Below are 25,759 nucleotides of genomic sequence, written 5' to 3'. Positions count from 1 at the left end.
CGTCCCAAGCGTGGGGCCCATCAGCGACTCGTGGATCCAGTGGGAGAGGTCCCGACGACAGAGTGAACGACTGCAACGATCGGGAGAGCTCTTGCCCAATAGACCCTCGTCTGGCAGCCGATCATCCGAACTTCACTAGTTCCGAACAGACCTCTCTCGAGTGATCTACGGTCCTGACTGGGGACCATTAGGAGTGCCGTGAGAATTACGAGAAAAAGAGGACGATCGGGCGCTGGATTCGGAAGACAAGAAACTGTCCACATGGTCCGGGTAAGGTCGTGTAATCACGACAAGGTGCGAAATGATTGCTTGATTGTTTGATTGCTTGATTATTTATAAAATACTAGTATTACTCTTTGTTTGACCTAATTGGAGATTCACTGTCTGCACACGGAGAAACAGTAGGCTCCTTCTCTTTTGCAAACGGTGAAGGATAGGTAACGTAACCGTCGCGCCTATCTTTCTCCCCCACTGACTCTATTATTTCTCAACGGTTTTTGGGAGACTCCCCACTCCCTCACTGATTAACTGGGTTCTTTAACCCCGAACTACTGTTCACAGATTGTCTTCTGGAGATTCTCTGTCTGCAAACCGGAAACAACAGCTTCCTCTTTGCGGTTAGTGAAAGGGTAGAGGACGCAGACTTTTGCGCCCTACTTACTCTCCCCATTGTCCTTTTTCTATCCTATTTATTTATTTATTAATTGCTTGATTGTTCCGCGTTCTTGGTTACTCTTTTTTATTTTTGTTCATGAGGTATTCACTGCCTGCAAACAACGTAGAATAGGAATATTCTGTCTAGTCTTTGCACCTAGTGATAAGATAGGCACTGCTGACTTATTAGTCCCTCGTTACGAGCCGTCATGTCTGTCTTCTCCCCATTGATTGATAATTGGTTCAGCCCGGACCGTGTATTAGAGGTGGACCATATAGCTCCACTAGAAGGCACCCCTAATAAGGACATGTTCATAAACTATGGATTAGTTACCATAGCCTATAATAAATTGTGGCACAGGTATACCAAAGAAAGTCAAGACAAACAGTGGCCACTGGCAGGATCCTTTGACCTTGATAAAATAGAAACGTTAGAAATAGCCCTTCGAAATAATAAGACAACGCCTATTATGCTCGACAGTCTCGGTATGTGGCGCAGAGAGGCTATGCAACGACAGAGAAAAGACGAGGACAAACCAAGTAGAGAAATATACCGACAGGACAACCCCAGGACACCGCTACCCACAACTTATCCCCCGACACTATGCAAAAGACGACCAGACTTAGGGCCAGACCAATGCGCTTTTTGTAGATATGTCGGACACTGGAAAGCCCAATGCCCGACTCTACTGAGCGTGAGTAAAGGCAAAGGGCCGACAGGAACGACAGACCGGCAGTACGAGAAAAAGCGCGAGACAAAGAAGAACCCGACTTATATAGGCAGACCAGATAGAACCACCACGTTTGATTATGCCCGATGGCACAGATTTCGCCAGGACAATTTCAGCGGCATGCTCAAGTTCTCCTAGGTCGGGCAACGTCAAGACGGGAACCCAGCCTCGCTTTAAAATTCACAGACGGAAAGAGATAATCATGACCAATAACTGTTTTATATTCGTCTTGGGTCTTTGTATGTCGTACTTGTACTGTCCCCCGTCTGAGTTTGTGTGTATGTAATGTACGAATCTGCGTCATCCCTCTACACGTGTTTCCGTGTTACTCGACCTCTGTTAGCAGAAACTTAGCATAAAAGCAACCTGGAAAGAAAGAAATGGCAAAACAAAATCCGTAGACCATTGATGAACTTGAACTTTTAATTTAGCACAACAAACAAGGAATAATAACGGTAAAACTGTAGAAAATTAAAGTCAAACAGAACATTCACCCCCCCCCATTCTGGAACCTTCCAAGGTAGGGCAGGGTTACGGCTACGCCCAACCAGCGACAACCCATATAAGGCGGGCCCCGCTGCCAACTCTTGGTCAGGAAATCTTAACGTATGGGGGAGCCGGAGGAGAGGCAGGAGCCAGCAGCCTGGGCAGTTGTAGGTAGTCCCGCCACATGTCTCCTCAGCCAGCCGCAACGGGCCTGGATAGACTTAAGTAGTCCCGCCACATGTCCAGAGAAGAACGAGGCACCTCTTTCTTTTCCCTTCCGTAACAGCCGCAGCAGCTCTGGACGGCGGGATGTCCTGCACGTACCTCCACAACAATTTGTCCAAGTTGGGCTGGGAGGGAGAGGCGACGCGGACGAGCCTCTCCCACCTCCACCGATAGGAGGTCTCCCAGCCCCCGGCCCGACGCCGAACACCCCCAGTCAGGCGATGGTGCCAATACTTCCACAGCACCGAACACACCATGGTGGCACCCCAGTACTTGCGCAGCACCGAACGTGCAATGGTGGCCATATTTTCGGAACACCGAACCAGCAATGACTGCACTGATACTCGTGCCGCGCCGAATGCGCGCCACAGGTGGCCATACTCCCACAGCACTGAGCACAAGACTTGGGGAACACCGGATGTGGAGAGACCTTCATGCGGGGCGATGAAAAAGAACAGCATGGAGTGCACCGGGAGAAGGAGACGGCGCGAACGAGTCTCCCTCGCCCCCCCCAGGTGGGGGCATCACAGCTGCACCCCAGCTGAACGTCCCGCTTTCACACAACAGGGACCTCTTCCTTTCACTCCGAAGGATCTCTCCCACTCTTGCAAAACTCGACGAGAGTGGCCCCTGTAGGGCCTCAAAATGGCGTCTGGGTCCGCTGGAAGGCGGGCCCCGGCCACTAGAGTAACTTTGACCAGCAATATAACTCAAACATTTGCCCGCTGGGGCACGAGCCCCCCATCTCCGACAGCATCTCCGCAGCCTTGAAGATCCTACAAAGGTCCCCGGCGGAACCTTCGGCCTCTGCAGGTTTCCGGTAAGGGACGGCTGCCTTGATCGCCAACGAAATAAACGTGACATTGCCACTCCCTCTGTTAGCATGAATTCTAGAACTGCCGAAAAGGACTCTGGTCCAACTGCCAGTAATGGGAACATTTCCCCCTGATGCTGCCTCCGGACTGAGCCGGCCCCGCCCAAGATGGCGCTGGTATCCATCGGAACTTACGAACACCTCGTGGTGTTCCTTCGCACTAATATAAACTTGATGTTCTGAGACTTTATATGATCCTTTGTACACTTGGCTAGAAAAGACAAGGAGAGCTCACTCGACGAACAGTATGAAAGGATCGCGTTACAAATGCTGATTACAAATGTACAATGTATTATATTTTTTTATAGCTGATGTATAACCTCATCTACGACGCACACATACGGTATACATATAGGAAATCTGATTGCAACTATTATGATTATGCTTCTAAATTATGAAAATAAATGCCCCCCCCCCGAACCCCCAGCCAATTAATAGACGTTTTAGTTTCTTACAAATGAATGAATAAAACTTTCCGATGTTTTTATTGCTGCAAACGACACCCCCCACTGTACGCACTTTAGCCATTGCCACGACCGGCCAAATACGACCGCACCCTCATAATCCACGTGCTGAAATGATTTTGCAAAATAAAGTTTTTTGAAACTATGGACGGGTATTGCATGCTTTATTTTAAAAATGTGGGATCGGTGGGAAAGTTCTTTTCCGTGCACCCTACTCTGCTCTCTCTTTAAGGTTAAAAGAAGATGGTTGCCCAGCCCTGGAGGACGGGTCGGATCGACAACACGACACCCCGCCTTCAAAAGTACGCGACTGACCCATGAACTCTCGCGTAGAGGAAGGCCTTGACTTCCAAGGATGGGTAAAACGAACGGTGTAAATGAGGGAATGTTAAAGGAGGGTAAAATGAAATGGTGTAAATGTTATAAAGTACAACGTTCCAAGGTATCAGGGAACGGAGCTGACCCAAGAACCGAAGAACCTTAGAACGCCACAGCGTTGAAAGAGGTTTAAGGATCCCGATAGTGAGATACATCCTTTTGACTAGATACCTCGTACTAGGCACCTCTGGTTTCCTTTTTACGTTTTCCCCGCACACGACCTATAAGGGCACACTGCCCCCCCCCCCCCCCCTGACTCCAGAAACCATATCCCCGGGGACTCTGCCCCGAGGAGGGAAGACGAGTAAGAGGTGAGTAAAAAGGACTCTTGAATACATGTATTTAAATATGCGCGAATGCTGTCTCCCCCACCCCCTTTTTCCTTCCCTCTGCAGGTTACATCAGAGATTACAGCCGAGGTGTGGCGAAGATCCGAAGCCTTGCCATGTCTAATACACGGAGCAGACTAGCACCGCAAGGTGGTGCCTAAGCACGCCTGCAAACTACTCACGTATCGAACAAACCCGAAAAATTAGCACAACCTGATAAAAAGTGATCACCCTTAAACCAGACCGGACGAATGAACCCATGTCACATATGATGCGAAACTATGAGAGAATGTGTGTGTGTGACTGAGGCGTTGACCCAACTGGTCGAAGGACCGAGAATGCGAGAAAGTGCGACAAAATGGTACCTCCTTTCTTCTTTCCTTTTTCTCAAGGCGCGTCCCCTCTACCCTGTTTAATGCTCAAACTGCATGATTACAAGATTCTAACGCAGACCCATGAATGCCCTTTACTGTGTAATGCACTAAATAGCCTTTCTTGAATACACTGCCACCCTCTCTGTTGCACGTGTACTATTTAGCCTGCCGTTGCGCTCTCTCTCTCTCTCTCTCTATTTTTGCACTCCCACTCTTCCGAGTGATTAGCCCCGAAATTGGCAGACTGCCCCCCCCCCCTAGCACACCACCTAATTGGCTTCAAATACCGTCAGTATTTGCACAAAAAAAAAAACTTGTCTTTAATACAATCACCCCGAGACCGCGTCATTACCTCTCCTTTTCCGCTAGAAGTCAATGAACCGAGGTTGGGCCGTAAGGGAAAGGACAGGAAAGACGACAGAGGTTCCCTAATCTGGCCCATAATAAGGGAACTACATGTCAACGGCTCCTATGGTATAAGAAAGGACCTCAGAATACGCGACCCTCCCCACCCCGACTTGTCGCAATACCCAAACAGGAAAAATGATCACAACCTGTTACATCCCCTGTATCAGCCGCCCAAAAACGGGAGTTATGAAACTACCCCTCATTTCCGGTTGTGAGAGATGGGTCGATTTACGCCCTTACCACAAGTTTCTATGTCCCTAGTCGTCTCCCACAAAACCCCTGTCTTTTCTGATTAAGTACTCAGGCCGTAGGAAGTTACGTAGGACCCAGAATGATGTTTTACAAGGTTAACTGACTAGTCCAAGGTGAATCATCGAAATGAACCCCGTAGTAGTTGAAAAGCAGGATGCATCGATAGAAAAGAAATGTTTAGCCATGTTCGTCTCTCAGCAAAATACCTGTGTAGTACCATGTTGACAACTCACAGTACCCTTTGTAAATGTAAAACTCTAGAGAACGGCATATCTTTGCCAGGTTCGTCTCACGAAGGTGGGTCACCATCAGATGAACTGTCGTGACTGTAATAAATAATTGTGAAGGAAAGTCATAGTAGATCCAACAGGCCCGTCACCGGTCATTCATATGCCAGTTGTGAACACTAATATAACGGGCATTTTCATTCTTTGCCTGGAGCTGGGAGAGAAATAGACTTTTTGATTATCTTCATCTGCAAATTCTCTAAAGACTGTCTTTTCAAACTTGTTTAAGGGTACTGCTGTTGGAGGAGAGAAGGACCGGATGTGGGAGCACGAGGCCTGACTGCAGACTAAGGAACACCTGCGACATTAGCCAAGGCGAGACCACGACAGAAAAGAGCTGCAGGACGAGGCACTGTTTTCGACAACATGAGAAGAAAGGGCCGACCTGATGCCCCTGCTCGATGTCCAGTGTTTGCCGACAAGTCCCCGCTCTCTGAATTCGGTCACACGCCCGCCTATCTGAAGTCTCTCGTTCCCCTAGTCTGTTCCTAATTTGGCCTTGCTCCATCCCCCTTTTTCTCCGACCTACCCTATGGACTGTTTTGTACGCTCTTCTTCCATCTGAACTTTCTGACAATCACCTCAAAGGACACAGGGCGAAAGGGACCTTTCCGACCAGAAACGCGAGGAAAGGGTCGTGCCCTGCAACGCAGAACTTAGAATAGAGCTGGACCCGTAGCTCCATCGCCGGTGCTCCACAGCGCCAACGAAAGACCACAAAGAATAATGAGAACTCGTTAACTTCGAACATTTGACATCCTCAATCACCGTTTCTGCTATGCCTCATTTCTCTCCCAGCCGCCATTGTATTGATCCTGCTCCAATCCGAATCTGAGATATGTAATAACCTGCCAGTTCACGTTATGATATGTACTTGCTGCTCTCGCTACAGAACCGTTTTTTGTATTACATTCCTATGACTTTCCTGCTGAACAAGTTTATCAAAGTTTATCCAATAGGTCCAGCTCCTAAAAACTAGAAATCTCAAAATGTATTGTTTACAACTCTTTCATCTAGGGTTCCTACCGTTTTCTTTCTCATGCCCACCGCAATAGAACCAAGTAGAAAATGAACCAGCAAGATGTCTTGAATATGTTAAAGGGAGGACTGTTGAAAATTAGTACGTTTTGGTGAACATTATCCGCGCCATCTTGCCTCTTCCCCTGATGCCACACTTTTGTCGTGCGCACCCGCCATTTTAAGACGCCCCGATCAGAACGAACCCTTTTGCATGCCGCTGGCCCCTGACATAGCCCTTCGCCTTCACTAAGCCTGCACGCTGACCACCCCCCCCTGCTTGCACCTGCCTTGAATCATAAACCCCTCTTCGGCGCTGCTCTGCCCCAGGCCCTCATCCTGTTCCCAGCGCGACACCTCCCTTCTTCCCTTTCATGATCCCCGGCCCTTAGATGCAAACCCCCTTTTCCCCGTGTGCCCGTTTGTCTTCCCCGTTCCCAGGCCGACACCCAGCTCTGCCGATACTATCCCTTGCCCCTCCCCGTACAATAGAAAGCTTCCCTCCTCAAAGGACCCCCGAGTTGATCAAAGCCCCCCCACCCCATGAGATCCGATCGAACCCCGCATTCCATGAATTGGCGGAATATCCAGCTGCGCGATAGTTATCACCTGCTGTGACCAGGGTGGGGATTTCTACTGTAGATATGTGTGGGAACGGGCCCGAAGGGGGATTCCTGGAATGTCTTTTCGTACATCAAAGCTTTATCATATGTATGTAAACTGTAATAAAAACCACAAACACTGTATATAAGGGGCCATGCCCCAAAACGTAAGTTAGAGCACCTCAGAACGATACCTTCTGTCCGTTTTGCTGTGTTCTCCTCCGGAGAGAATAAAAACCTTGTTTCCTGCTTTCCAGTCTCCAGCGCCTGCCTCTTCATTGATTAAATAACTAGAGGGTCACAGAGGCAATACCGCCGGGCAAATATCGATTGTCCCCGACCCGACTCAGGTTTCAACACTGGTGCAACCTCTTTGCAGGTTCTTCTATGCAGCAAGGCAGTACTTTTTCCAGTCCAGTCGAGATCTGAGTTGGGGGCACCCTTTTATGCTCGGAAAATGCCCTGAGGGTATGATCGCCGAGGTTTCTTCCCTCCTGATAACCACTTCTTGCAATTCATGGCATCTAGCTATCCCAAAATGCACCACTTTGCATAATTCCAACACGGCAGAATCCTCTCTCTGGAGATTCCAAACCAATCTCAACCCAGAGGTGTGGCTACCAAGTGGGCTACAAGCCCCTGAAAAAACAGCTTGCCAACTGATTTCCCCTTCCCTGTACCTAGACCAAAGCACCACACCCGAGCCCATCACACAAGCCGAAGAAAGTTTCCATGCGTTTAGTCTAATGGTCAAGAGGAGTTGCAAGAAAAATGTCAAGGCTGACTGTTGGTGGACGTGTGAAAATTAAGAAGTTAGTTTGGAACTCCACTGTTGAATTCTGCAGCCCACCTGATAACCATCTGTAGGAAAGTGCTCTATCTGACATGGTCAACCCCACTTTTTTGGTGACATTTGATGCAATTGTGACTGAAGTGCATTGGGTTCCTGCTAACTAGGTCACCAGTGCTCTCCCCCTAAAACAGGGCAACTGTTCAACTGTACCCCAATTATTTATTTATTTGAAATGTTTTATATAGCGCTGGCTAGACCCGTGGGCATCAGAGCGCTTTACAGTAGCAAACAGAAGTACAGGCAATGTAAAACATTTGGTCAGGGTAAAACGTACATCGTCAATTACAACACCAAAAAAGTATGAAATAAAAAGGAACGGGGGGAAAGAGATGAAAATGAGATGGGGGTTTGAAAATGTAGCTTCTTTAGTCCAAGCGCAGAATACATACACCCCTCTTAGGCCATTATATCAAGATTTGGGGTGTATTTTGTTTGAGGAGGCTGCGGGCTTTACACCTCTTGCCTATTGGCGAAGGCTTTGGACTACCCCGGAGTTAGCACCTTATGCGCAAGCTGTTAAGCATATTAGAAATGCTGATAAAACTAATAAAATATCTTGGTTACAAAGGATTAAGGCTACATTGGTGGATATGGGTCTCACCCATTTGTGGCATGACCCAGAAGGGAATATTTTCCCTTCAAAAAAAGATTTTAAAGCCCTATATAGGGACATGGTGAATTTGAAATTTATTTCCCAGGTGAATGCTACTTCACTAACTGGTCTCTTTCTGGAACATAAAATTGATTACAGGTTGGAAGCCTACTGGGACATCATAATGAGTCCCGGTGATAGGAAGCTCTATCATCAATTTAGAGTGGGCACTCTCCCCTTAAAATCTTTTTCAAGTAAGTGGGGGATGGTACAAGAATCAAAATGTTACTGTTGCCCCTGCATGGAAGAGACTTCATCGCATGTTCTATTTGTATGTCCTGCATATAAGGGTCCTCGCCATAAATGGCTCAAGCCAATCTGTGCTAAAATAGGAACAAGATCTTGCCAAACTGCCTTATGTATCTTGAGAACTGATGCAAGCGAGGTCATAGTTATTGCTATGGCTAAATTTTGGAGCTGGACGTGGGTCCTTAGAAGGAACAGGTTGCAGGCCTTATGTAGCTGATGTCATTTGACATGGCTTAATAGTTTGTATTTATTAACTTGCACATTAGATTGCGGTCCTTATCCAACCCTGTGTATTTTTAGCTTTTTAACTGGATATGTTTTTATGGGACCTTTTATGAATTTTATCATGCGATTGTTTTAGAAGTCATTTTGGGATTTTTAATACTGTATTTTATGTGTCTTTTATGATTGTTCAAATCGAATAAAGACCAATTGAATGATTGAGATGGAGGTATGAGGGTCGGACATGGATACTCAAAAAAGAACAGAAGAATTTAGATTATAAACAGAAGGATGGGGAAGAGCAAATTACATGAGGGGAGGTGAAAAGGTGGGGCAAAAGTACATGAGGAGGGGGTAGGAGGGAAAGATGGTTGAAAATCAATTATGCCAGGAATTCAATTAACAAAATTGGGGGACGGAGAAGAGCATTTAGCATGGGAGGAGGGAATAAGGTGCAGCCATTTTGCAAAGGCGACAAACATGGCTGAGTATATGATCTGATAGAGAGAAAGGGAGTGTTTCAGTGGAGGGTTTAAGGTCCAAAGTATTGGTTGAGGAGGTCGGATTTAAGATCTTTTTTAAAGCTTAAGTAGGAGGGGGTTACAGCCTAAGTCCTTGGAGAGAGAGTTCCAGATGTTTGTGGCGTTTCCTTAGGAGGAGTGGGATTAGGTGGATTTCTTTTTAAACAGTGGTGGGACAAGGAGGAGAGCATTGGTGCTTCTCATCGGTCGAGCACCCAGCTTTATTAAGTTTGTTTGTAAGGTAGGAGGGGGTTTGCTAGTAAAGAGCTTTGTGGGTAATTCATGCAGTCTTGTAGAGACATCTTCCTTTAATGGGGAGCCAGCTGAGGGCTTTGAGGGAAGGGGAGATGTGGTTGAATCTATTACAGTCAGTGACGAGCCTAGCTGCCAGGTGGAGGCACAGCACTCAGGGGGGCAAGGTGTACTTTAGGAGTTCCGGTGAGGATAGCGTTGCCATAGTCGAGATTGGAGAGTCTTTTTTATATGGTCCTTGAGAGTAAGGTTTTTATCAAGAGTGACATCGAGTGATTTCCCCGAGTTGGATAAGGAGAGCCGGCAATTGAGGGCATTAAGGTCTGTGATCCAGCTTTGGATGGGGAGTTGGTTGATTTTAGGGCAAAAGAGGATCATTTCTGTTTGTTTAGGGTTACATTTGAGATGGTTAGAGAAGAACCAGGCTTGGATTTTTACTTTGTTTGGTATTGAGAAGGAGGTCAGAGCGGGATCTAATCTTGTGGTAGAGTTGGGTTTCATCGGCGTAGAGGTGGTAGTTGATTTCCGCTTTTTTCAAAAGGAGGGTAAGGGGTTCCATGAAGAGGTTAAAGAGGGAGGGGGAGAGAATAGAGCCCTGGGGGATGCCCAGTGAGACAGATGCGTGGTTAGAGAGGCAGTCATTAATTTTGATTTGTTGCGTTCTATATTGAAGGTAAGAGGCGAACCATTTAAGGACCGGACCATTAAGGTCAAAGCAAGATTCAAGTAAATACAGTAGGGAGGAGTGGTTAACAGTATCAAAGGCTGCAGAGAAGTCAAGGAGTATAAGAAGGCAAGCCTCACCTTGGTCGAGGGAACCTTGAATGTCATCAACCATGTTTAGCATAGCGGTTTCTGAACTGCAATCTTTTCTGAAACCGGATTGAAGGCAGTCCAGTAAATTGAATTTGCCAATGTGGTTGTCCAATTGAAGGAAGGCACATTTTTCAAAGGCTTAGGATAGGAGTGGGAGGCTAGATATAGGGCGGAGATTGTTGAGGTCTGCAGAGAAGTTTTTCAAAATGGGTGTGATTTGACAGAGTTGAAGGGAGTCCGGTACGCAGCCAGATGCCAGGGAGGAGTTGAGGATATTGGTCCAAACAGGGGCTATGATGTGGTTAAGTTCATGAACAAGGTTGGAAAGGAGAGGATCTTTAGTATGCAAAGTTGGTTTTAGTTTAGAGATGATATTGAACACTTCGAGTTCAGTCAAAGGGCGAAAATTATGCCAGGAGGCATTGTTTTTAAAAGGATCGTCAGGAGGGTTATCACCAGGGGAGTTTGTGATGGGAGGGTAGGTGGGAGGGTTAAGAGGTTGAGAGGGGGTTAATGCGGGAAGCCAGTTGTTGGTAATGTTAAGGGCATAGTGGTGGCTGGTCTGGGCAAGAGGAAGCTGGAATGATTGGTCAATTTTGGAGATTTTATCCATGGGGAAGTTTGCAATTTCCTCGCATCTCTCCGTTGAGGCCAACAGTTCGGGAGGGGAAGAGGTAGTTTGTTTTTTAATAATGTTGAACAGTTCTCTGTGCCTATTTTTCGAACGCTCAATTTGATCTCGGAAAAAGGAAGCCTTTTCAGTGAATGTGTTTTTTATAGGTAGATCTAGCTAATCTGAGAAGGGTAAGATGTAATGGAGAGGGGTGTTGCCTCCATGTTCTTTCTGCCAGTCTAAGTTGTCGTCTTTCATGGTTGAGTTCAGGGTTGAACCAAGATTTGGAGTGAATTTTTCTTTGATGCTTCAGTTTAAGAGGGGTAATTTGGTCCAGTACGTCGCTGATGGTCTTATTAAAGTGTTCAGTGAGTTCGTTGGGGTCATAGGAAAAAAGGGGGTGGGGGGGATGAAGTTGTGCTTGTAGTTTGGCTTCAAGTAAACTGGGAAGGATTTGTTTGAGGTTTCTGGTCAATTTAAGGTGCTTGGTGTGTGTATTAGGGAGAAGTGGGGCATTAGAGGTAATCTAAAATAGGATAAGGTGATTATCAGACTGGTCAGTGGGGATGATATTAGAAAGGATGGTCACGTCTGAGCTAGAGACGATGGCATGGAGTGTGGCCCCTTTGATGTGGGTTGGTACCTGACCTAGTTGTTTTAGGTCACTGATCTCTAAACGGTTGGACAGGAGACAGACAGTGGGGTCCTTGAGATTAATCCAGTGGATTGTAAATCTCCTAGGAATAGATTTTTAGCGTCCGAGAGAGAGGACTGTGAATTGCAAAGATAATCCTAGGTATTTTCTTAGTCGGCCCTTAATAATCTTGGGGCCAGATGTACGACGGGGAAAATAGCGCTTTGCAAATTGCAAATCGCAAAAGACTGAGACCACTGCCTGCCCTTAAAACATATTTTTCCCTGTGTTTGTAAAGAGGAAAAGGTCCCCTGGGGCCCCTTTCCCTTTTGCAGCCCCATTACCACCCTCTTGAAGAGGGGGTAATTTGCAAGTGTTTGACGCTCGCAATTGCGGACACAAAACATTCTTACGTGGGGCTGTGCTCGCTATTGGGAAGGGATAGCCCCTTGGGACATTGGCATTTTTGTAAGAGTGGATAGAGGTGAGTTGTGTGGGGGGGTCGAGGAGAGATGGGAGAGGAAGGTAATCTGCTTGTACCCAAAATCACTGGGATGTTGGGAGTAGGGGCGAGGGTGATCAGTTTTATGGGTTTTAGGGACGTAGGAGCTAACTAGGTTCGTTAGGTCAGCAGCGGAGCAGTAGCTCAGCGCACGGAGTGGTCAGTGTGTTCGATTTTAGTGGGGAGCAGAGCGCCATCGGGTGTGATGGGAAATGTTGTGGGAGGTCGGGCAAGGTGGATCGGAAAGATTGGAGTAGGTCTTGGAGATGAGGGCATGGCAATTTTCCCTGAGATAGGAGAATTCGGTCATCAGGGCTGAGAGTTTGCATGAGAAGGGGGAGGGGGATGAGGGGGGAGTCTGAGTGGACAGTGGAAGGTAGTCTGAAGAGCAGAGAGGTGGTGTGGAGGGCGACAGTAATAGGGGCCGTATTCTGGTTGTTTAACACAGGATCAGGAGTGGTGAAGGGTGGCTATTAGGCTGACCTTTAGCACCTCTGTAAGTACCTAGTAAATGGTACCCCTTGTACCTAGGGTTTGTCCTCCAGTTTTTCCTGCTACATGGTTCTGGCTATGTGCTTCCCGCCACCCGCTTCCTGCAGCATGCCTCGCCAGTGTACCTCCCACCTTCCCAGGACCTACTTAATGAAGGCCACAGCGTAGGCATGCAGCAGGCGCGCCAAAGGCAAGCCAGTCTACGCCAATCTTTACCTGGACCATGCCTCTTCCACCCCACGAAGCTACACCGCCACAGACCTCCAAAGCCCTGGACCCCGGTAACAGCAACACTAACTACAACACTAACTGCTGCCAAACTTCCACAAGCACCACCAGTGAACTGTTCTCCTGCAAACACTGCCACTTCACCTTCAGCACCAAGAAAACCAACTACACCAGAGGCACCACAAATGCAACAGCATCCATCACGACGTCCGTGACCACCACAGAAAAACTCCAGTGCATCCCACTCAATGCATGTTCACTCGAAAAACACACCACGTAAATTTAGGACACAATCTCATCCCTCACCCTGGACGCATTCTTCCTCACAGAGACACGGCTCAACCCTGCCGTCACACCAGACATCACCATCCCCAAAGGCTACAAAATAACCCACAGAGATTGAACCAACGAACAAGGAGGTGAATCCTCATCATCTACAAAGACACCATCTGCTGCACGACTTTCCCAGACAACCTGATCCCGATTATGGAACACCTTTAGTGCCAACTCTACCCAGAAGGAAAAACAACCATCAGAGGCACCTTTGCCAACAAGCCACCAGGACCACACCTCATCATCTCCTGCAACGCCATGCTGGACATCATCGCCCCAATCGCAACGGACTCAAGACCCTACATCTTACATGGGGACCTCAACTTCCACCTCATCAACCACAGAGACGCAAACACCACCGACTTCCTGGTGAGTACGAGTAACTTCGGCCTCAAGCACATAACAGCAAGCTGGTTTACCAAGGAACTGCTATCTATCAAGTGCAGCTGCTGACACCTAGAAAAAAAGTAGTGCATCAGCAAAAAGACAGAAGAACGCACCACCTTCAGGACAGCACTTAACCAGCACCACCGCCTACTGAAAGAAACTAAGAAGAATGCCCTAGTAGACCACATCGAAGCCAGCACAAACTATAATAAGGGACACTTCACCAATCCGCAGGCACCAGGAACTGTAGGAAAACCTTGCTGACTTCTTCCACAACAAGATCTCGATCTCGGATATCTGCAAAAACTTCAAATACCAACCCTCCACCTCCGACAGTATCAGCCAGCTAACACCCTCGAACACTAACCCCAACACCTGTTCACCCACTGGGACTGGCTTACCACGCAAGACACTCTCCATCATGAGCCGTGTGCACTCTGGATCACCCACAGATCCCTCCTTCCACATCTTCAACTTAAGAAGCAAGACAATCGGTGACGAGCTCTGGAAAGCACCGAACATCTCCATCAACTTGGCCTCCTTCCCGGAGTACTGGAAACATGCCTAAGTAAAACCCCCTCCTGAAAAAACACCTGCCGACCCATTAAAATTCATGGACTACCAACCCATCTCTTCTCTCATACCAAGCAAATGTCCACGAGAAAGCAATCAACCAATAACTCACCCAAAACCTCGTACACCACAACCTCCTGGACTCCTCCCAATCTGGATTCCGAGCCAACCACAGCACCGAGACAGCCCTGATAGAAGCCACCGATGACATCAGGGCCCTCCTGGACGGCGGATCAGCAGCCCTCATCCTTCTGGACCCGTCAGCCGTGTTTGACAAAAACTCCATCACATCCTGACTCCACCACATCGGGATCCAGGGAGACAAAATCAAATGGATCGCCTCTTACCTCAATGATAGAACCCAGAAGATGTCTCCCACCGTTCACCTCAGAGCCCAAGAAGACAATCTGCAGCATGCCCCAAGGATCATGTCTTAGTCCTAACCCTCTTCAACACCTTCATGACCCCCTGGCTGACACCGTCAGATCACACACATTCAACATCTCCTACACCGATGATATTCAGCTCATCCTTTCACTGTCCAAAAACCCATCCACCACCAGAACTTACTTCCACAGATGCATGATGAATGTCACAGGCTGGATGAATAACAACTGCCTCAAAGAAGACGAACAAGACTTCAGTCCTCATCTTCGGGAATACCACCTCGTCATGGAACGATGCATGGAAGCCTCGAGAGCTCAGCCTGCCCAAACAGACCACACCAGCAACCTCAGCATCATCCTTCACAGCAAGCTATCTATGAATAAAGTAGTGAAAGCAGTCTCATCTGTCTGTTTCCAAACCCTTTGCATGCTACGCATGATCTCCAAAAAGGCTCCCAGTCACCACCAGAAGGCCCATCATTTAGGCCCTCATCACCAGCAGACTGGACTATGGAAACACACCACTTTGGAATCACTGCACGCCTCCTGAAGACACTCCAGACAATTCAAAACTCAGCGGTTAGACTCATCCACAATCTCCCTTAAGGGACCCACATCACATACTACCTCAAGAAACTACACTGGCTCCCAATCCAGAAGAGACGCCAGTTCAATATGTTGACCACGGTACAAGGCCCTGCACAACGAGGGACCAGCGTACATCAACAAACACCTCACCTTCCATCAACAAACCAGCCACCTTTGATCTGCTTCCCTTCCCAGGCGTAGATTATCAAATGAACAACCCACCTCGCAGCAGTCAACATCTCCAGTGCATCGAGACCCTCACAGGTGATTTGTCACACTCTACAAATGTCTGACTGATTGACTTGATTGCCTGGATGTGCTATCTAGGTCAATTACTAGATAGTACAAGTGAACAGGGAAGCCATCTTGAGTATATGTACTGGGCACTGGTCATTATGAGTTCCCCAGCTACATGATGGCTTTACTGAAACTGATGGTGTTTAGCATCAAACACCTTATCTTAATAAATCCCAATTGATGCCAGTAGTGGCTTTAATAAAACATGCACCCAGAGGGTACCTTAGAGGTGCCCCCTGAAAACCTACCAGCCTCGTAGTGTGCTGACTGACTGGTATTCTCCAGCTTGCCACCACAGACGTATTGCTGACCCCTGTACGTGAGAGCCAACACTCCGAGGCTAGAAACAATGCCTGCTTCGGAGGAAGGTGTTCACACATCCTCCAGTAGGATGGCTAGTGATTTAGCATATCAAGGCCAGGAGCTTCAAAGCCCTTGCAGCATTTGATATGCGACCCAGGCTTCCCCCAGATTTACGAGGTGCCTCCCCCTGCCAAGTCGCCCATTTGGCACCAGGACAGGCAGGAAATTAGCTATGCAAGTAGGCGAGTTGCACCACCAGGCTAGTCCCACCCCTAAGGTGGGCTGCCTGATGTACTCCATGAAAGAAGGGTTCCACCATTTCGATTCTGGAATTAAGAACTCTGGGACAGGGTTAGACCCACTCCCCACAGGAAGTGGTCATATAGGGGGTGTAGTGAACCCAAGGTTAAGTGGCCCATGGCTACTACCCTTCACTGCCCTTATCACCCCAAATGTCAGTATTTTCGTAGCCCCTGACATCCGGAAAGCAGATTCATTGGACTCAAGAAGAAGGATAATAAAGAGACGAAGAACGCAGGCACTCTGGACTAGCTGTGGACTTGGCGCCAAGACCTGCCAGCCTGCTCCGGTCTCGATAATTGCAAATACTCAACTCGCCCTGCAGCTATACATCCTCCAAAAGCTTTGTAGGGCTACCTGCACTTCGCCGACCTGTCAGCATCTCCCTTGAAGTTGAGGAGTCACTTCCCTGCAGGCACCGACCGCTACGTCTGGCACACTGATATTCTAAGTGGTACAAAAGGGGGTGGTGATGGACGGAGAATATGAACCAATCAAACACTCACACCCAGTCAACAGATCTGGGTTTAATCCATCACCGTTCTTTAGCCCACTCTGCCACCCCAGTTCAGACATGGCCATATGCAAATCAGTCTGACCCTGTGCCTCATGGGAACAGCCCAGCCCGAACTGCCAAGCCATGCCTTCCCTGGACCGGAAACAAGCTTCCGAGGACCGGTTTCTGGCATTTCAGCCGTCTTCAGCCCGGCTTGCTTGAATCCAGTGGCAAAGTGAGCAAGAGACTGTTCCCATGAGGCACAGGGTCAAGGCTGATTTGCATATGGCCATGTCGAACTGGGGTGGTGTGGAGTGCAAAAAAACGATGGATTTAGGCCCAGATCTCAGTACTGGGGTGAATGTATGACATTGTTCTGCATTCTGTCCATCAACTGTTGTTTTACACTGATATTCTAACCACTGGTGGGGGGCACTCACTTCAAGCTGACGAAGAGCCTGATGGCAGTAGCCAACACACATCACAGGTGCATGGCCAAGGACTGATGTAGCCGCCTCAGGACAGCAATGAAAGACGTGGGCTGGGGACTGGATGTCCGGAGGCAGACACCACTCCAGCAGCAGAGCGGCCAGTGGAGGGAGTGCCACAACTGTACTTTATTTACCTGGACTGGGGCAACACGCCCTCACCCACCATGCCCACCTGTTGAGCAAGGGGGGGGGGGGGATGCTCCCTTGAAATGGAGTGGTGAATGGAGAGAGGGCCCCATCTGTATGCTGTTCTCCATGGCCACTACCCCCCAGCTGCTCAGCCAGACTATAAGGCCCTTGTGAATAAAGACCACGCCACCAAGTGACACACTTGGCCCTCCACTGCATTCCCTTGGGCAGCCAGCCCGTGACATTCCCCTTCTCCCCAAGGTGGCCATTAGCCTATCCCACCAGTTGGCACTGATTTAGTGAAGTGCAGCGCCCACTTCCCTGATGTAATGGCGGTCCATACACCTAAGAAGGAACCATCATTAAAATACGTACTCACTAAAGCATCTTCTAAAAAAAAACAGGACTACCCTAAAGTCCTCGGCTTCAACCACTCAGGACGCAACACCTGAAGAAGAAGAAACACTGGCTCATGGCACACGTTCATTCGTGGAGGCACTCTGGCAAACTTAAAGAGGATATAGCTGTACTTCCGGAAGACGTTGCCATAGACCTTAAGGAAGTCAAACAGATTTGGCTGATCTGGGCCAGGGAGTCACTACTCTGGAAACTAGTGGGTATGCCTGAGAAGAGGAACTAGAGGCTCACAGATGCAAATTGATGGAACTGAAAGAAGAACTACAGATTCATCTTTAAGATCTCAAGAACAGGCCCACCGTTTGGAAATAAGGATCAAAGGAGCACCTCTCCAAATGGACTCAGGAGATCAGGAGAACTAAGTCATCCTCCTCATCCCCTACATACTTACTAATCTGGCAGACAAAGATCATTCTAGACTCAGCACACACAGCCGGGTGCCCCTATGCCACACCCACGCAGCTTAAAGACACCCATACCTACCTTCATAGCTACCGTCTGAAAGAGACCATTGTGACCGCAGTACAGCATTAAGGATCAATATCATTCAAAGGAACCCAAGGTTGGCTAAACCAAGACTCGTCATCGAACACTCTTCAACAGCTCTGTGCTCTGAAAGAGACAACTACTTTCCTAAGCGAAAATGGGATCAAACACAAATTGGGTCACCCCTTTCAATTGATAGTCTGGGACACAGAAATACCCATCATATACACCAAAGAGAAGGTCAATTCTATCTTGGGACTGTATACTATAAGCAAATTCCTCTTTTATGGTCAGGCCAAGTTTTTCGATTCTGAAAGTGCACGGAGGTCTGCTAATCAGACCTCAGTTCCAGTTCCCTGACCCTCACGTGCATGTTGAATTGGCTGCACCCAATTGGCAATGGCTAACTCACCTGTAAGTCCCTAGCATATGGTACCCAGGGAATTTAAGTTAGAGAAGTATCTGAGGCCATGCAGTGCTGGTTGTGTCACCCTGGAGTCCCCGGAAGCAAACTAAGTCCCCCGTCTGCCACTTCAGATTGGAGAGCAGCCATGCACTGCTAGTTCGACTTTGCCATTGAAAGCAATGCCAAAGCAACTACTTCCGCTGTACATCTGTGTAAGTTACCCCTCTGGCAGACCTACAGAGCCCTAAAGCAGCGTGTACCTTATGACAATCAGGACATGTAGTTTACGTGTCCTGACAGTAAGCATGCGAAAGAACAAGTTACTTACCTTTGGTAATGATGTATCTGTAAGAGACATATGTTAGTTATAGATTCCTCACCTTATAAAATTACCCCCAGGTGACAGACTGGATCCTGAGAATTTTTTCTTAGCAGTACTTTTGCGCGTCGGTAGGTGGTGTTGATCGACTCAGTGTCCGTTGTCAGCATTGTGTTTGCCGGGATGACGTCGTGGTGCCTATTTAGACGCCGCCCCTGCACGCTGACGTCAGTTCTGACACGACTTTCCATACCAGAAGCGCAGAGCCATGCAAGACACTGACCACTAGTGTGCCAAAACTAGGGCCCTGTAACAGAGTCCCTGTCTCTAGTAGTCAGTTCGCAGAGAGGATTGGTGGGGTGGTAAGTAATCTATAACTAACATATGTTTTTTATGGATATATCGTTACCGAAGGGAAGTAACTTGTTCATCTCAAAGAGACTGTTAGTTATAGATACCTTGTCTGGATGCACAGAGAAGAAAGGAGTTAGAAGAGCTTGAAGCTCAATCACCCTGCGAGCAGAGGTGATGGAAACGAGGAAAGATGTCTTCAGAGTGAGGAGCCTGAGAGGACATTTGTGAAGAGTCTCGAAGGGAGCGCACATAAGAAAAGTTAAGACATGGTTCAAGTCCCACTGGGGCATTACGAAAGGAGTTGGAGAAAAGAGATGAGTAATGCTCCTAAAGAATCTATTTACAATAGGGGACTTGAACAAAGATGGCTAATTCGGTAGCTGAAGGAAAGCAGAGATGGCCACAAGATAGCCTTTAAGAGTGCCCAGGTGTGAGAAAGTGCCATCTTTCTTGCATGGTTTGCCCCCACTTTTTGCTGAATTGCTGATGTGCTTTGACTGAGTGTGCCCTGGGTTCCTGCCAATCAGGTGCCCAGGGCCGGTGTTCCTTCCCTAAAACTGTGTTGAAACTAAAACCCAATTGGCATCTCTAGCCACATGTCAGCCCCTGGTAAATGGTACCCTTCGTACCCAGGGCATTGTGACCAGAGAAGACCCCTAACGGCTGCAGCACTTATTGTGCCACCCTTAGGGGCCCTGCACCTTTACACACACACACTGCCTTTGCAGGTTGAGTATCCTGGTGCAGAACTAAAAAAAGAGTTGACATGGCACACATCACTGTGTGCCATGCCCACAAATCCACTGCGCTGGCATACATCAGTCACCCCTCTAGCTGGGTGCCCTATGCCAGTGGTGTGGGCACAGGTGCATGAGCCCTGTGCCCCTACAGTACCCAGGACCATTCCTGGGCATGGTAAGTGCAGTGATGCCATTAAGAGTATATGGTGCTGGGAGGTCGTCATTACGAACTCCACAGCACCATAACGGCTACACTGAAGACTGACAAGCTTGGTATCAAACTTCTCAGCACATTAAACCCACACTGATGCCAGTGTGGGATTTAATGTAAAATGCACTACAGCGGGCATGTTAGAGATGCCCCCTGAAACCTAACCTACAATCCACATCTTGTCTGAGAGGCTGCCTAGGCTGCCACACAGCGGACATGTTGCTGGACCCCTGGGTAGAGAGCCATTGGCTCTCCTGGACCTGCAACAATGCACGCCCTGGGCGAGGTGCTAGGTCTCCTCTCCCAGGATGGGCAGGGGAAGCTTCAAAGGCATGCCGCCTTTGTGAGCTTCTCCAGGCCACTTGCTGTACTCCGCAACTGGCCCCCACCAGTTCTGACCCCCACTCAGGAGGGAAGACTGGCGGGAAACCCTCAGTGAGGAAAGGGGGTGTGCCAGCCTGTGCCAACTCCACCCTTCAGGTGGGAGAGGCGAGGTGAAGCACAAATCCGGGTTCCGGCCATCTTGATGATGAGGAGCCCTGCCCAATCAGAGATAGGTTCCTGCCCCTCCCACAGGAGAGGAGCAGGATAGGGGGTGTACTCACCCCAGGGCAGGGACCCATTGGTCCCTGCCCTCACCCTACCTGGAACGCCTCTAAACCTAGTATTTAGGGGCACCCTGAACCTTTCTTCCTCAGATCCCGATTTCGAAACAAGACATTAGAACAAGAAGAAGGACGACCTGCCATTCAGCTGCTAACAAAAGGACGACAACAACTGACTTGGCCCCAGCCCTATCGGCCTGTTGATCATTGAACCTGCTCCTACTAAAACCCGGCGTCTCCTGGCGGACAGCAACCTTCAAAACCCCAGAGGACCTGCCTGCCTTGCTCATCTAGAGACTGGGACTCCCATGAGCAGTGGTTCTGCTCCAACCAGCAACACCCCTGGTGCCAGCCAGGAACCGCAAATCCAGCCCACTCTGCACCTAACTACTTCTGCACCCGGCTGTCCATGTGCCGCTGAGGGTGTACCAACTGTACCCACCTGACCCTGGGAGACCCCAGAGTCTTTGCCAAGAACCTTAACTCTACCAGTCGAGTACTTACCCAAAAGCAGATAACTCACTTTTCTTCCATAGGGTAACATTGACTGGTTTCACTTGGAAATTCTTCCAAGTGTGGAGTTTTGAAACTTTAAAATATTCATCTAAAATCAGCTGAACAAACTAATTCCGATTTACTCACCTGTTATCAGGAGAAAACCCAGCGCTACATCTTTGAGCCCAGCACCGACCCTGAAAAGTAATCTTAACTGTACTTTGCAGTAACTTGAATTTCCTTCCATATGGATCCATTGTCTGATTTTCACCAGAAAAGTTTCAAAGTGTCGATTTTCAGAAACTACATATAGTCCTTAAAAATCGCCAGTATGACTTAAATGCATTCTTTCAATCGTTTACAGGAGACACACCAGTGCTGGATCCAGGATCCAACACTGAGTAAGAAAAAGTAACGATAACCCTACTTACCTGCTAAGTGAATTTCCTTCAATAGGATAACATTGATGATTATATGTGAAAAAGTTTCTAAGTGTCAACTTTTAAAATATAATAATATTCCTTAAAAATCACTACTGTAACCAAAACGCTTTTACTTAACTGCTGCAGGAAATGTCCCAGGACTGAATCTAGGATCCAGTCATGTGGTTAGAAAAGTAATCTACAAAGTAACAAATTGCATTTAACTAGAAATTTCCATTGAGCTCAATGTTGCATTGTTTTTGAAATTGTGTTGCTAACTATTGTAATCAAAAAGTCTATTGCCTATTAGAAAAGTATGTAACTAAAGTAACTCATTCTGAGAAAGTCTATTTTGATACTAAAGATTGTATCTCCGTGCGCGTCACTTAACGTTGCTATTTTATTGAGGTTCAGGGTATCGCAATCCTTGTCGCACTGTGTCTGTCAGTGCCTTCCGTAATGTAAAGAATATGTGATAAATATATCACGAAGGACGCGTTAGTTTAGCATGAAACTCGAGGGTTTCTTCACCATTTGTAAATCGTATAAACAAAAAGCTGAATATCCATCCAAAGTAAGCGTTTCAATAAAGTCAAAGGTATCAGTTCGGAATTGAACCAAAAAATGTTTTATTCGTTTTCGTTCATTGTCATTTGGTATGATCATTCCATTAGCGTTTTATCCTTTTCCAGCATTACATCATGCCCAATGCATTTCGGGTATAACCCTTCTTCGGGGGCCTGTATCAAATGCAAACATACAGGACCTTAGCAGTCAGCATAAAACCAAACCATAATACATTCAAAACAAAATTACAGTGCGCTGCAACATCATTCATTTGAATTTCAAAGTATTGCGATAATTCACATGAAATAAATGAAACATGCTATGACTGACATTGTTCGTACTGCTAGTGTGAAAAACATGGAGTTCAAAGTAAAGCTAAATGAAGCATTCGGCATGCCGGTAACTAAAGTGCGTGATCTAATCTATGAGGAGCTTAAACGTGGCTAGCGAGATAGCTTGCTGGAAGAAAAGAAAGTAATCTGATCTGGCGTCTTTCCATAATAACTTACTTGTGAAATAATGCGGGCGGCTCACGGCCGGGAACACACCGAGTGAGACAGGTTTTCGAACGGACCAATCGGCAGGGATGTTATAGCTAGAGCTCGCGATCACGTGATCGGCATGGTCGCGGGAAAATTATCGTAAAACACCTAAAATGCGCACTCGAGACTGCGTACGCATAGATCTCAAACATTAACGATGAGACGATACAATGTGAAAAATGATGTAAACTCTCACATGTGTTGATACAAAGTTGGTCGTGCACCATGCCACAAATGTATTCCAGCAACAGGGGTATACCGTTTTAGAAGAGGGACGGCTGGCTGCCAAGGTGACATGACAGACTTCGGGTGGAAGGTCAAAAGCTGTTAACTGTCGCTGCTAAATCTCCACGCAAGGAGGTGGAGGCTGGACAGGTTTGGGTGAAGAACCTTTCCCTGCTACTGCGACAGAAGATCCTCCCAAAGACGCAGTCTGAGTGGAGGATCGATGGCCATGCTCAGGAGCTCTGGGTACCAGATTCTTCGTGCCCAGTACAGAGCCACAAGAATAACTTGGGCCTGGTCGTGCTTGATCTTCAACACTCTGGGCAACAGTGGTACAGACGGAATGGAGTACAGAGGCCGCAGTTCCACTTGCGACGAAAAGCATCGCCGAACGAGTGCTGCCTTGGAAACTCCCAACACCCAGAATTGCTGATGTTGCTCCTTCTCTCCGGTGGTGAACAGATCTAACAAAGGTTCTCCCCTCCGCCGAAAGAGACCTTGCACCACCTCTCAGTGAAGACGCCATTGGTGATTTACCAGGCACCGGTGGCTGAGTTTGTCCGCCCTGGGGTTCAGAGAACCTGCCAGGTGTTGAACTAACAGGGTCATGCAATGATGTTCCAGCCATGTACAGACATGCGGAACCTCCTGACATAGAGTCCACGACCCCACCCCTTTAGAGAAGGAAGGAATGCCTTCAGTGCCAGGCAGATCGCCCAGAGCTCCAGAAGGTTGATATGAAGCCCTGACTCCGCTGGAGACCAGATGCTTTGGATTTCCGCCTCTACCAGATGGCCGCCCCATCCCAGGAGAGACGCATCTGTCACCACTGTGACATCTGGTTGGGGAAGGGAGAGGGATCTGCCTCTGACCCAAGCTTGGTTCGCTAGCCACCACTGCAGTTGTTGCGCAGTTCCCTCAGAGATCTGGACGTAGTCAGAAAGATTACCCTTATGCTGTGCCCACTAGAACTTCAGGTCCCACTGCAGAGGCCACATACGCCACGTATCATAGCCCGAATATCCCGGTCTCGCTGCTCGGAAGGATAGGCCTGAAACTGCACTGTGCCCAGAACAGCTCCGATGAAAGTGAGCATCTGAGAAGGAGTGAGGTGTGACTTCAGCACGTGGATAGTGAACCCCAGCGAATGCAGGAAGTCCGCCCTAGTCTGGAGTTGGGAGACGACAGCCTGGCGTGGGCCCGCCTTCAACAGCCAGTCGTCAAGATAGGGGAAGACTGAAAACCCTAGTCTGCGCAGATGAGCTCCTACCAATGCCATCACTTTCGTGAACACCCGAGGGGCACAGGGGAGCACAGTGAACTGAAAATACTCATAGCCTACCGTGAACTGCAGGTAGCGTCTGTGGCATGGCAGGACGGGGATGTGAAAATAGGCGTCCTGCAAGTCCCGCGCCACCATCCAAACCCCAGGGTCAAGGGCAGACAGGACCTGAGCCAAGGTTAGCACTTTGAACTTCTCCTTCGGGAGGAAGTGGTTGGGGACCCTGAGGTCTAAGATAGGAGGTAGGCCTTTGTCTTTCTTGGGCACCAGAAAGTAGCGTGAGTAGCAACCCCGACCTACTTCTGGCGTAGGAACCCTCTCAATAGCTCCCTTGGCCAAAAGAGCCAAGACTTCCTGGCGGAGAAGCGCCAAATGATCCTCCGACATATGCTCGAAAGACAATGCCATGGAGGGAGGAGTAGCTTCGAAGGGGAGGGAGTAGCCCCTTTGGACTATCCGCAAAACCCACCTGTCCAGTGTGATGTTTTGCCAGTGGAGGACGTGATGGTAATTCCTGCCGCCCACTTGCCTTTGGTGGCCCTGAAAGGTCGGACTAGGAAGGTTTGAAGGCTGCTGAAGAGGGTAGGGTGGGGGTTGAGTGGATTGACCTGCCCGTTGGCTTCCAGATCCGCATCGCTGGGTCCAACGTCCGCGGCCACATAGAGACTGGGCAGCTTGCATGAACCGAAGCCACGAAAGGGGCGAAAAGCAGACTGAGGTAGATGGGGCGATGCTGCGAGGCTCAAGGATCTGGCCGTAGCTCGAGTATCCTTAAAGCGCTCCAACACCGTGTCTGCTTTGTTGTGAAAAAAGTTGACAGGACATCCACCGAAAAGCCAGATGTCCTCAGCCAGGCGTAGCACCTTAGGGCTTCCGACGCGGAAATCGTTCTGCCAACTGAGTCTATGGTATCCAGTCCACATCTAATAGTGAATTTGTCTGCATTTCTCCCATCTACCAGTGCCTGGCAGAGAACGGACCTGGCCTCCTCCAGGCACTGAGGCAGCACCTGCGCAACTATATCCAGATGGTATGCAAGTATCAGCCCAAGAGGCACATGGCATTCACGGACTGCAGTGCCAAGCTGGAGGAAGAGATCATGCGCTTCCCAAGATGATCCAGCTTCTTGGATTCCCTGTCTGGGGGAGCAGACGGGAATGCGCCCTTTGAGGAGGAGGTTTGGACCACCAAGCTCTCAGGGGAAGGCTGTTGGGTGAGGAAAACTAGGTCGCCTGGCACCGGTCAGTGTCAGCGGGAAATCGTCCGTTCCACAGGAGCCCATGTGCTGGG

General features: G+C 48.4%; 1 protein-coding gene across 1 annotated transcript in view; it reads right to left on the bottom strand.

Moving 5' to 3' along the window:
* The window catches only part of MDN1 (midasin AAA ATPase 1), a 2,221,312-nt gene that overhangs the window by 1,767,201 nt on the left and 428,352 nt on the right, over positions 1–25,759 (bottom strand). The gene's annotated exons all lie outside the window — the stretch shown is intronic.

This window comes from Lissotriton helveticus, chromosome 6 (assembly GCF_964261635.1).
Source record: "Lissotriton helveticus chromosome 6, aLisHel1.1, whole genome shotgun sequence".
NCBI lineage: Eukaryota > Metazoa > Chordata > Amphibia > Caudata > Salamandridae > Lissotriton > Lissotriton helveticus.
This window is presented reverse-complemented; position numbering and strand designations above follow the sequence as displayed.